We start from the raw sequence: 13,440 nt of genomic DNA on the forward strand, positions 1-13,440 counted from the left end.
GAAGAGATAAGACAGGAAGTTGACCATAGAAGGATTTGAACTCAGAGCATCAAAAACTGGAAGAAATACCACCTCTGTCACTTGTGCCCTTTTAAGGAGAGGAGGAGGAGGAACAGTCAGTACTCCTGGCACCAGTACTTGATAGGTACTTTATTTTATTGACTCTGAATGGATGACAGATAAAATGGACAAAATTAAAATTAAAGAAATATTGCAAAGCATCTGCTCCAACAATTCTCCTTCTCATTCCTGCTTAATTTAATAATAATAATAATAATAAAATTTTGGCACAAGGCCAATAATTTCGGAGGTGGGGGTCAGTCGATTACATCAACCCCAGTGCTCAACTGGGACTCATTTTATAGACCCCTAAAGAATGAAAAGCAAAGTTGACCTCAGTGGAATTTGAACTTGAAACATAAAATCAGAAGAAATGCTGCTAAGCATTTTTCCCCACTGCAGTGACGATTCTGCTAGCTTGCTGTCATAATAATAATAATAATAATAATAATATAGTAAGCAGTTTAGTGTGATATATGTTGTGGGTTCTTCAATATTTAGTGTTTCTCTCCATTTGAAGTTGAAGCCTCAATGAAACTGCTTGTAATCTAATCAGAAGCATGAAAACACAAACAATAAAAGCTGTGTTTTTTTTTTGTACTTCTTTTATTGGAATATTTATCTTTTTGACAACAAATATAGCAGATATGAAACAATTGATGGGGTCCCTTAGGCCCTAAACAAATATATTATTCTCTTTGGCTTCAAGGAAATTATTTACTCGTTTGAAATATTTCAAACTTAATGTTATGTTTGAAATATTTATTACACACTCACACAAATATACATTTTCTTTCATAAGTACATCTATATATATAAAAATGAGAATGTGTGTCTGTCTGTCTGTCTGTGTGAATCCCTAAAACTCGAGAACTACGCAACCAATTTCATTCAAATTTTACACATGCCTTACTTAAGGTTCCAGTTGTGTTTTAGTCAAAAAAAATTATTAACTTCTTGCAGAGTTCGAGCACACGGCAACATAATATCTCCTCCACTATTTAAGTATTACGTGTCAAAAGTGAAACAAAAACACTCATGTCAAATACTTTCACTTTAAAAATGAAACTATTCCACTAACTGAAACAATCACATTTCGATACTGTAGTGACAGATACTTTCACAGAGAGAGAAAGAGAGAAAGAGAGAGACAGAAAGAGAGAGAGAGATGTATATGTATACATATACATGTATATGTACACCATTTCGATACTGTAATGACAGATACTTTCAGAGAGAGAGAGAGAGATGTATATGTATACATATAGATGTACACGTATATGTATATATATATAGATCTATATGCATACATGTATATGTATACATATGTGTAGATGTATATATATAGATGTACATGTAATATGTACACATATATACATATATACATGCATACAAATATCTATACATATATACACCCATCACACACACATACACATGCACACAAACACACACATTAGTCATTTGTTTTCTTATCCAAAACTACGTCAAAAGTACTGAATGGATCTTTATGAAATTTGGAAATTATATTCTTTGCATAACGGCCATAACTCCCATGAAAATTCATATATTTTTGATGTTGATGAAATTTTAACCCGAACATAACAGATGAGCATTATTTAGAAAATGATGTCACACGTTATCGAGGCTACCATTCTTTCTGGATGTGCAAAAGGGGATGACGTCTTTATTCCAAGAATTCCTCTTACTCCATCAGGAGCAGACATTCCTTTTACATTCAGAAGACTACAATTCCCCCTTCGTGTGACTTTTGCCATGTCCATAAACAAATATCAGGGTCAAACACTGTCTGTAGCTGGTCTTCTCTTGGAAGAGCCCTGCTTCTCACATGGACAACTGTATGTTGGCTGCTCAAGAGTGGGCAGCAACAAAAAACCTATTTGTATATGCTCCACAAGGGAAACCAAGGAACATAGTTTACAATGAGGTGTTATAATCACAACAGCAAGAAAGTATGTACGTGATCACCTTTTACGAAACTTCATTGACTTTCATATATTTATATTGATATACATATATATATACGTGTGTTTGGGTGCGTGTGTGTATATACATCTCTATATATAAAGATGATGCGTAGTCTAGACGGCGTTTTTAGATTTCATTATTCTCTTTAACCCGGGCAACGCCGGGTATTTCTGCTAGTTATATATATATACACACACATAAATATTTATATATATATACATATATAGATGAAATTTATAAAAAAACAAAAGACGAAGACAAATATGTATGTGTGTGTATATATATATATATATATATATATATATATATATATATATATATGACTAGTGTATCTAGTCTCTCTCTCACCCACACTTACTCCCCTCCACCCACACCTACAACCCAATCCCCCACCATTACCTGCCCATCCTCTCCCTCTCAATCTCCTATCTGCCCCTACTCTGACTCAACTTTCCTGTCTATCCCCTCACATTTCCCCTGTCACCTCCTTTGGTCTCTTCCCTCCCCCAGTTTCCCATTCATCTACCCAACTTATTCCCACTCCCCTCCGCTCTTTCTCCCATCACACCACTGCTCTCTCTCTATTTGTACTCAACAACCAACTACACACACACACAAAAGACACACACCGCACAAGGAAGATGACAAGAAATTGGAAGTCTACAGAGATAGGATCATTCCTATGTACCTGGGAAATCACAGGTGATTCGCCAAATAATTTAATTACAGCTGCCTGAAGAGCAATGGTTTCTCCAGATCTATGGCACAAATAAAGTGGAAGAAGAATGAGTTCATCCGATCTTATGGCCGCACCTGGAGAAACTGGACATCATTTTCAAAAGTGGCGAAAAAAATGATGACACTGCTTTCTGTGAGAAACTTCACACAGAAAGCAGTGGCAAGATCAACGCCAAAGAAAAAAGAAAACTGAACAAGGAAGGAAACGAGAAAAGTGCGAACAGACACAGTCCTAACACGTCCCAAAGCAGCAATGTAGAAGTAGAAAAAGAAGACACCAGACGAAAGCCAATTGAAAATGGTTCTAAAATAAAAATTCAAATCAGACCCTCTCAGAGAAAAAGGTCAATCTGCAAGTTCCACAAAAGAGGCTGGCATGGAGAGAGTGGCACAAACTTCCATTTTGTGCAGCCAGTGCTGGAGCAAAATCCATCAGTCACTCAACGAAAGAAACAACTACACTTAGAAAAATCTATATCCCAGCAACACACCTGCAGAAAATGAGATGATTAAAATAAAACTGAAAGACGTCATGCGATCAGTGTGTTAGAATATCAGCCTTCCGCTGATCTGAAATTTAATGCATTCTACTGAATTCCTTCAAGAGTTTGAAATAGTTTCTTCAATTCAAATGATTGAAACAATGCAAACAGAAAGGAAGAAGGATTTCGATTTCAATGTGTTATATGTTGGTGGATACAAATATAAATCTGATTCTAAATGTCACTTTTGTTGAGATAAGCATGCTCTGTCTAAACATCCTATATTTACTAAAACTTTTATTGTGTAAAAAAGAATCACTTTCAGAGAGTAAATCAACAAAACACCAGAGGAAATTAAATATGAAGGTTCTTGGAATTGTTCTGGATATTGGTATTGAGAATGTGAAAATCAACAGTATTAACCTTTAAGATACGAAGCTAACACCGGAAGTCAGGTGACTGTAATACTTCAGGGTTTCTGGATTTATAAGACAAAATAAAAGAAAATAAAAGATAGACTAAATTAATTTCATGGGTAAGTTTGAGGTATTAATGAAAATGGATATAAAGATAGATGTGTTATCGTTGCTGAATGTAAAAATAAAAATACTGTGGTAAAGCTGTGATGTAAGTCCTTGTTATTGGGGAAATTAAGAGGATTTAAGGCTAACGTTTTAATCAAAGAAAATATCAGGTTTTGTTATTTTACCATATTAAATCAAAAGTTAAAATAACCAACAAAACTAATTAATGAAGGCTTTTAGATAAGGGTCTCCTGGGTGGGATTAAATAGTTGTATGGTGGAAGGATTTTCCAAAATATGTGGGTTCTTACATAGAAGCCTCCTCTTACATAGATATCCTCAACTGCACAACGTCATAGACAACAATGGTTTTCTTGCTAAACACTTTACCAGAAGACAAATCAATACAACTCTTGGATTTATTCCCTAAACGCTGGAAGTACCATTCTTTGCTTTTATTTTTTTGTGACGTTTTTGTTTTTTATCCTCCTCCTCCTCCCCCAGTATTGGTGGCTCATGTCTGCAAATTCTTTGTTAACGAGAGAAAGAGAAGTATGGTCAAAATCACACAAGCTGGTGCTTGACAGAATCCAAAACAGCAACATCAAGAAGAAATATCACTGAATACCACAGAGTGAGGGGTTGTGGTGGTGGTGGTGGTAATGAGAGGAGAAATGGTCATGGTTGGAACCCTGTTGATTTTAGTCCTTTTTGATTAGCTTAGGGGCTTAAATAAAGGAAGTCATCCCAAATTGTTATCCAGTTCCAAATATTGAATCGATTTTTTATTCTCGTTTTGTTAAATTGGATTTGAAGGAAGAATATCTTCATCAGACAGAAATGTGTACAAAATAAGAGAAGTTACAATGATTGGTAAACTAATGGATCCGTTAAGATAATAGAACCAAAACAGTCAGCGCTATTTTGCCAAGAGATCAATTGAGCAGGTAAAATGATAATATTATTTATCGAGTCAATGTATGTATTGATATTGAATATATTTGATTATGTTGGTTAAACAGTCTACTTGCCAAGGTGACGAGATGCAAAACTGGTTGACAATATCAAGGATTGTAATGAATTGAACTCAGTTTGTGTTCGAAACTGATGAATTAACTTTTAGGAAATAGTTTGACGAAGGAGATTATATCATCCAGTTATTGTTCAGTAGTAATAATTATGGTTGCAAAACAACCAAAGTTTAAGGATCTGTTAAAATCTTTTATTAAGGCAGAGGTATTGCAGAATGTTTAGAGAAATGGACAAAGCCTTGAGTTATTTGTTTACATTCTTAACGAAATCCTATCGAGATCAGCTTTGTCTTCCATCATTTCGGAGCTGATGGAATGTCACTCCAGGCCGATGGAATGGTTAGATCATTGGACACAACACTTAGCAGTATTTGTTCCAGATGCTAAATGGTGTCCTGGCTGGAGGTGCTCAGGTTGCAGTCTATCTGGATAATGTGCCTGTATTTAGCAAACAAAATGGTATCTTGTTAAAATCACTCAAAGAAAGTCAACAGGAAGCCAGCTTTGTATCACTCGATGAAAGTTCCATGAAGCTACCAAAGTTCGTTCGCAATTTGATGGCCCTGGAAGTATAGAATCTTTTATTGGACTTGTTAATCCTTAAACAGATCGTACTGCACTGCTTGAATCACTTGTCTACAATTTTCATGAGAATGCAACAAAAGGTTAATAAACTGTTGTTATTGTCAAAGTCAGTTGTCCAGAGTTGTGATGTTACAAAGAAAAACAAAACACAGTATTGCAGATCAAATGAAAAAATAAGACATTGGGGGGGGGGGGGGCGATGTATACCCTGCACACACATAAAATGTTTTGGCCAGTTATAATGTAGCTTACAATGCGTTGTTTCCTCATGCTTTTTAATTGAATTGAATTAAGTTTTGTAAGTGTTTGACTAAAAAAGGATTAGAAGCCTTAGAACGGTGAAATTAAGAAATCAACTCGTAAATAAATGAAACCCTCGAATCCATCACTGTACACACACACACAGAGTCTCATATCTATGTATGTATGTACGTACGTACCCACACGTTTTTACACGCATAGGTACACCATGATCTATATACAGGCAGACATGGGTCGATTCATGTGAAAAAGAAAGTGAACAAAACGAAATTCTTATGGAAAATATTGCATAGAGAAGTATTTTGAACGTCTTTCAATGATGGCAGGTGAATCAAACAAATTGTAGTTCGTTGGAGGAGATAAATAATATGACCGCTAGCTTATAAGGAAATTTGTAAAAATGAAAAACATTTTTTTTTTGTTTTAAGTATCACCATTTTAGATATTTATACTGCGGTGAGATTAAGAAATCAACTCGTAAATAAATGTAACCCTCAAATCCATCACTACACATACACACCCACACCACCCACACAGAGTTGCATATCTATGTATGTATTTATGTTTGAAGGTAACCAAACTAAATGTTTCATCATTTCGAGCCACCCACCCACCCAATGAGTATTTCTGCCAAACTTGGTGAAAATTCCGTTCAGCCGTTTTCCAGTAATTTTACAAATACAAGCAGACAAACAAAGACGAGTGATTACAATACACGGCTTTCGTTTGCGCGCGCAGGGTAACAAATAAGGACATAAGTATCGATAACAAGCAAAAATGTAGAATCAGTGCCACAGGCTTTAAATAATATTCCAGATTTTATTAAAGAAAATAAGTGATTTGGTAACTGATGCAAATCCCAATATTACCGATTGACATTACAGGAAGTTTTCGAATATCGAAAGCATTTAAACTGAGTCGCTTCTGTGAGATGTGACATCGTTGCCATAGTGTTGCAATACTGCAAGCGTTTTACATCATGTGACTGTCAACTTGGCAATCAAGACTCTTTAACATCCAGAGACGCTGGACAGTAAGTCCGATGAGACTAAAAGTAAAGGATCGTTTTTCATTTGTCGTTGTCTTGTTATTGAGATTAAAGCATTGAAGTATTTATTGGACTCACCATTAAACAACAATTTCTGTTAGACAAACTTCACTCTGTTTAATTACACAAATAATGACAGTTTAATTTTGCAATTATATTACTTCGCGAAGATCAAGCTACCAGTGAAAACAAAGCAGTGGTATCTCTCCTCAGTTGTGATGTCAATTAATTACTTAATTTGTTGGTAAACAAACAAAAAATAAGTAAATATATGATTAATTAGCTTGTCAAATTTCTTTCGGTACAGCTTGTGATCTTATTAATGAGGATCTATCTCTCTTACACCTTCCCCATGCTAACAAACATTCTTTGTTCTTTACGATGTATCGGAGTTTATTATTATATTTTATATATTTTAAGAGCAATCTTGTGTCGCTATCTCCTGGTAATTGAAGGGAGAAGCGAAGATAGAGAAAGTGGTGAGAGGGGTGGACTGAAAGGGAGAAAAAGTGTTAGCGGAGGGAGGTAGAAGAAATAGACTCCTATTATGTTATATGGTTAGATTGTTAAAGGAAAAAGAGGGAGGAACATTACGTGTTTAGCACAGATGTGGTATAGTTGATAATGGAGAGAGCGAAAGGGAACGTGGAAGTGGAAAATGCTATAACGATAAATACAGAGTGAAGAATAATTGTTAACAACTCCATGTAGAAGACATAAGAATGTAGTATTCAGAGACTCCATCGCAAATACGAAATGCTTCTGAAAAATATACAATTGCATCTGACAATTTCCAAAATAACCGTGGAATTTCCATGGGTGGCGCTTGTATGTTGTTAAGAGTTCATAAATTTTGTCATCCATCTACAACTTGATCACTGATATTCTTATTACATAGTATCGAAGATGCTGTGACAGTCATATAAAACACACACACACACACACACACTTTCACCGATAATAATTTCCAGTGAGTATTTTTATATTTTGCGTAACACAGCAGACGACGATCAAACGTCAACTAAGGGGTGAGTAAGCAGCAGAAGCAGAATTTCAATGAAAATCTACAAATTGCTTCTCTTTCCTAATTGTAATTAAGTTCGCTCTGTCTTTCTTTCATTGCAAACTCTCTCACTCTTTTTATAGCATTTTGTAATAATATTATATACCATTAAGTATTAACACATTTATTCCAGCATCTTAACGTCCATCCACTGGCATCACTAATGGAGTACGGGGCTCTCAGCAGCACCGAACGGCACTGTCAGAGTGGATGATTCCAAAATGGCTGTCTGTGAAATTTTCTTAATGTATCTTATATAAGAATAAGATTTAAAACACGTAGAAAGATATATTTTTTAATACTGACAGAACAGCATATATAGGAAAAAATTCGTTTTTTAAGAGCAGAAAAATTTAACTTCGAAGCCAATGCAATTTTGATGGAGTTCTTAAAACCTTTTACTTTGGATTCTTAGATTTCTTACCAAATGATTCCTTCCACATAAAACTATGTAAATGTGAAGACATACAGGTGAGCAAATAATATTTTAATGTGACTATGGAATTTTGCTAATCGTTTATGCAACTGCTTTAAGTAAGAGATTCAGGGAACAACAGGAATTGCACCTTATTAATTACATTAATACAGAAATCTCCAAAAGATTCTATTTCAGTGCAGACATAGTCATGCGGTTAAGAACTTTGCTTCAAAACTGCATTCTTATGAGTCAGTTACTCAGTGCAGAATTTCAGGCTAAAGTTTTCTGCAATAGCCCCAGGTCGACCAGTGGCTTGTGAGTGAATCTGCTAGACGGAAACTGTATGAAATCCCATCGCATATATATATATATGTGTGTGTGTGTGTGTGTGTGTGTGTGTGTGTGTGTGTGTGTGTGTGTGTGTGTGTGTGTGTGTGTGTGTGTGTGTGTGTGTGTGTGTGTGTGTGTGTGAGTGTGTGCATGCGTTTAGGTATGCTTGTACATGCGTATGAGGATCCATAAGTCAGAAAAAATAAGAACTGGTATTTTTGTCAATAGAGTGGATTCAGTCAAAGCATACAGTATTATAAATCCATTACAGCTGATTCCACCAGTCGGTTTTGTGCTGAATATTAGGTAACTGAGCGATTATGTAGTTACTGTGTTTGCCAGAGATGAAAGGTATGGCAAAAGATGGCAGGTGCTTTCTGTTACTGAAGGTGAGGAATGTCACATCCGGTTTGTGGATGCTGTGGAAAAGACAGGAGAAATTTTTGAAGAATATATCAAAAGTTACGTTCATTCCCTCAAAAATCCTGAGTGAGTTGTGGTGCAGTAAAAGTGTGTTGGGCTCATGTATGTGCAGGGAGTGGATTTGGGGAGGTTAACAGGTGTACAGGGTTGAAATGTGTGAAGGTGTTTTTGAACAGGTATATGACAGGCCCAAATCTGTTACCCCACCACCACCACCACCCATGTGTAGGTACAAATGCATATGTCTTTATGTGTGTAGGACTTGTTTAAAACTTTGCTAGGTTTTCAGGGTGTGATGGAAGTTTTACTACGGGTCCCACCTTGATTATAAAAGCTACAACCTCCACATCCTTTGAAAATTGCCTCCTGTGACGTTAGTTCGTCTTTTTCACTGGACACACCAACTGGATGTAACACTTCCTCACCCTCTGTAACAGAGAGCAATCATCATTATTTTAATACCAGACATCCCTGATGAGCACAGATATTAGATAACCATCCAGTTACCGACGATCCGGTGCAAAAACACACTGATAACATTGGCTGTGGTGGATTTATAATCAATAATGCTGTATACTTTGATTTATATATATATATATATATATTATATATATATAATTATTATAAAATCTGGTAATTAGTCATATATTAATTAATATCGCTTAATTATCAGGAGGCCAGCGCATCTAAGGAATCAAAGAGATTCAGAAATATTATCTGCAATCTCAGGGGATTAAGGTACATTTAAAAAAAATAACGTCGACCACTAACGTGGACAATTAATGCGCTAGAAATAGATCACATCTTGTGTCTATTAAGACCTAAATTGTTCTCAACATGAAATATAGCAGCATACCAAAAACGTGAGCGGGCAAGACATTTAAAATCACCTAAAAAAGCATTATTAAACAGGAACTAGTTTCGGATTTAACAAATTCTTACCATTTGTCTATTCCTCATCAGCCTGATTTGTAATTTAACCGCAATCATCAGAATCGTATACAGAGTTGCCCACCGCCATGAGTGCGCGTGCATATGGTTCTGCTAATTACAGCTTAATGGTAAAATTCAAAAGTCTTCGTTTTGGCGCGCTAATTCCAGGAATATATCCGCAGAAAATATTTACTGCGTCTTATATATTCAGTATGAGAACATGGGCAATGGGTAAAATATTATTATAAAATCTGGTAATTAGTCATATTTAATAATGCTTTTTTAGGTGATTTTAAATGTCTTGCCCGCTCACGTTTTTGGTATGCTGCTATATATATATATATATATATATAGATCAATAATAATAATATGACAACAAAAGAATGAATGAGACCTCGATATTATGTAAAATAGAGGAACTTATCTATAAATAAAATATGTGACAATTGGTTGTCATAATATTATGACAACCAACTAATTGTCACACACACACACACACACACATATATATATGTGGATATATATATAAATGTATGTATGTATGTATGTATAAGTGTGGCTGTATGTGTGTATGAGTTTATACGTATGGATCTCCTCACTGCTTGATAACCGGTGTTTGTTTGTTTACATCCCCATAATATACAGGTTTGGCAAATGTAACAACAGAATTAGTACCAAACTTTAAAATATAACATAACTATCAGGGCCCATTTGTTTGATTCATGAAGGTTGTACCCCAGCATGGCCACAGTCGAATGACTGAAACAAGTAAAAAAAGTCAGTAAGTCTGGTACGCTCTAAGTTCATGGGGTGACGGTGGGGTACTACGATGGGGAATCGTCACTGGGGTCCCCCCTTAAAATGAAGTATTTTGAAGGATTTCGTCTTTCATCTTAAATCGAAAACGTTTACATTACTTCGTTCACTAATATTCTATTCCTCACTATGTTTTAAACACAAAATGATAATGGCTGCTGTTTATTTTCGGTTTTCTAAAAGTAGCCAATATAAACTCCAGTAATTCCAGTCTTTCACGACGAAATTGTTTTGTGGGGGAAAAAGAGAAAGAAAGAAAGAAAGAAACCAACGCATTCTATTTGACAAGGGAAAACAATGAGGTATCTCGCTGCTGTCTTCGCTCCAGGTCTAACTTACTAAACAAAGAAATAAAAAAAAAAAAAAGAACCTACTATCTAAAGTGCTCCAGCTGTGTCCAATATCTTTTTCTTGTTTCATTTTCGGAGTTAAGCGTATCTAGGATTACAATCTCAAATGTCTCATGTTGTTTTTTGAAAGACTATAAGAAGCGACTGTTGTGATGTAGATTTTGTTTCATTATCTTTTGGTAGAGAGTCGATAGAGTTGTTTACAGTTAAGTGTTTCTAAATAATTTTTCGGGTCACGATTTGGTCCTTGATAAAGTCGAAATATTGAATAAATGTTTTTTTGTTTTGTTTTTTCCTCTTTCTCCTTTTTGTTGCTCATTCAAATATATTTTTAACCCTTTCCAATCTTTTCTAATTTGGGAACAAGGCCTGAAATTTCGGGCAAGAGGTAAATTGACTACATCGATGCCAGTGCTCAGCTGGTGCTTATTTCATCGACCTCGAAAAGATGAAAGGCAAAGTGGACCTCGGTGGATACAAATAAGTTTTTAATGTCACATATAATTATTGGTTGGAACCAGTTAGAAAGGGGGTGGGGGGAAGGAGCTAAGAAAGAAAATGGATATTCATTAGTAGTCTCTTGTTATTTCACAGTTTGGATCACGGGATGAGCTAGCAGAATTGTTAGCACGTTGGACAAAATGCTAAGTGGCGTTTCTTCCGGCTCTTTACTTTCTGAGCTTAAATCCTGCCAAAGACCAACTTTACTTTCCATCCTTTTATGAGCCAATAAAATGAAGTAGCACTCAAGTACTGGAGTCGACGTAATCGACTTGCCCCCCCCCCCCCGTCAAAACTGCTAGTCTCACCCCAAAATTGGACAATGAATGAATAAAATGCTTTGAAGTATTTCTTTAGGCTCTTTACAATCCGAGTTCAAATCCTGCCGAGGTCAACTTTGCCTTTCATCTTTTGAAGTTGATAAAATAAAGCACCAGTCTAATCTCTTCCTCTCAACATTTCTGGCTCTTTGGAACAAGATTTGAACTCAGAAGGCAAAGGGTCTATACTTAGCTACGACGTTTTACGTTCCAATTTCAAATCATGCCAAAGTCTAATCTACTTTATGTCTCCTCCTTTCGGCCGCAGAACTTCTCTCCTTCCCTGCCAACATATCTGACTCTATTTTACGGTTTATTGGTGATTGAGTAGATTTGGGTCGGACTAGTTGGTCCATTATCAAAAGCGCCCCAAACATGACCTTGTCTTTCTCTCAGGTATTTTGTGTCTAGGACTACATCATCCAATATGTTGTTCCCTTTTCAAGACGCTGGAAGGGCCACTTGAAGGGTTACTTGGTTGCTCTTTTTAACTCTGCGACCAACCAGATAGAGACTCCTTCAATGGCTCATACAGCCATGTTTTATATGAGACTGTCTCAAGAACAGATTTAGTTCCGGTTTAGAACCTTTGCGTTGAACTTTAAGTAGTTCTGAACATGTGACCAATCGGAGAGAAAGAGAGAGATTGTTATTTAAAGTAAGGATTTCAGATTTTGATATACGGGTGTATTCCATAAAGTTATTTTCATGCTCCACAAACACTTTGTAAATTTATCAATCCATTATTTTTTCACAATTTAAAGATTCAAAATAATGATAGACATTTGAAACCTGATCGCTAATTATATTCTTCTAGCTTTTAGCATTTTGTAAATTTAAAAACAGAAAATTTCTTTATTTTTCCGAAAAGGTAAAAAAATATTTGAATAGTTACGAAGATAATTTTTCCAAGATATATAATCTTAAGATATAAATAAAGTGGATCGACAAAGACAGAGCTTATGCAGTTACTTGGTTTACTTGAAATAGCAGCCAAATTTCCTTCAACCCACATTTTCGGGCCTATTTTATAATCTAGTCTTAGATATACGGTCAGAAAGACATTTGAACAAATTGTCCATAAGTACGCTTTCAAATTACAAGGTCTCAGGATCAATCCACCTATTTGACATCTTTAACAAATGTCTTTTACCTTTGCTGCAATTCGACCAAAACATTGGAAGTGAAATTTTGATAGAAAGAAACTATGTGGAAGCCTATCTGATGTTTGTAATTTAAGAGTCCAATTTTCTCACAGATTGCATCACTCTTTTTGAAGCTTTCATGTTAAAGGTAGATGTGCCTGTAAAATGCTCCTATCACATGGTAATTCAATAATTCGACCATTGATTGATACAGACGGAGATCTATTACTATCATAAGAAAGATCAGAATTGAGAGAATCGTTCCACCAGGAGTGTTAAGGCATTCAAAGACATTCGGTTACTTTTTACTCCAGGTATTTCAGATCTCTCTTGAAATACACAACTTTTGTTCCAATTCTGAAAATGATTTTTTAAACAATTTCAGTCATTTCTCTGCGGTCATAAAGCTCAACCCCACCACTTAGGT

The 13,440-nt window shown here is 35.6% G+C and overlaps 1 protein-coding gene across 7 annotated transcripts in view; it reads right to left on the reverse strand.

Moving 5' to 3' along the window:
• Positions 1 to 13,440, reverse strand: part of LOC106867251 (uncharacterized) — a 422,507-nt gene that overhangs the window by 156,788 nt on the left and 252,279 nt on the right. The window lies entirely within an intron of this gene.

This window comes from Octopus bimaculoides, chromosome 19 (genome assembly GCF_046866305.1).
Source record: "Octopus bimaculoides isolate indiv1 chromosome 19, ASM4686630v1, whole genome shotgun sequence".
In the NCBI taxonomy this organism is placed as follows: domain Eukaryota; kingdom Metazoa; phylum Mollusca; class Cephalopoda; order Octopoda; family Octopodidae; genus Octopus; species Octopus bimaculoides.